Source organism: Halyomorpha halys, unplaced genomic scaffold, assembly GCF_000696795.3.
Source record: "Halyomorpha halys isolate HHAL.00 unplaced genomic scaffold, Hhal_1.1 Scaffold197.1, whole genome shotgun sequence".
NCBI lineage: Eukaryota > Metazoa > Arthropoda > Insecta > Hemiptera > Pentatomidae > Halyomorpha > Halyomorpha halys.
This window is the reverse complement of record NW_027114299.1, coordinates 354059-354833: the sequence shown is the minus strand read 5'-3', so window position 1 is coordinate 354833 and position 775 is coordinate 354059. Positions and strand designations below refer to the sequence as shown.

The 775-nt window shown below is 36.1% G+C and overlaps 1 protein-coding gene across 1 annotated transcript in view; it reads right to left on the bottom strand.

Annotated features, from left to right (window-relative positions):
- LOC106679362 (death-associated protein kinase 3) overlaps positions 1-775 on the bottom strand; it is a 265743-nt gene that overhangs the window by 119769 nt on the left and 145199 nt on the right. The window lies entirely within an intron of this gene.

Below are 775 nucleotides of genomic sequence, written 5' to 3'. Positions count from 1 at the left end.
TGGAATAAAGAACCGTTTCCTAAAACAGTTATTCTATTCTCCAAACGTTCCCCTAATGACCTTCTAGATCGACAGCAGTTACAGAAGTGGGCTGGGCATTACGGTCTCTCATCTTCCCAATCTTCCTGCCAAGGGGTCAGAGTGGGCAGGCATCCTGAGCGAACCGCAAGACGTGGTCCTCCAATCTTCGCGAACAACGGGAAAAGGCCGTTTGAACGAGGCGTGGGGTGGGTGGGTATGGCGATGCGAATATGGAAAATATGTTAATGTTGTCCCGGATCATTTCACAATGTTTTTTATTTTGAACTGGTCCACTCTCATTTGAAGGCAATACAAAATATACTCAGACTGTTCCGTTTTTATTTATAAGAATCAAATAAAGATGTTATTTACTTGTACTGATAGTTCAGAACCACCTTAATCTTCTCAAACTAGATTTTTATCTTTTTAGAGATAATAAAATTTAAAAAATATTTGGGTTATTTGCTTTGTGTTTTTTTAACATCGGGTTACCATCTGCTCTACGTGATGTTTTTGCTAAATAATACTTCTAAATCTCCATCAGATCTTTTAGAAAATTTTTACTACACCAAATTACAAAGAAATGAGATTGATAAACAGAAAAATATAATTTTATTAAAAATAAAATATTTTTCCCCGTCCAGGTTTTCTCTACTTTTAAGCCTTCTGTATTTAATGCCTAGTGTATGTTTAATGAAACCTAAATCCATAATTCTCCTTCCTTCGTTTCGGTCTACACTAGGGGTATTCATGA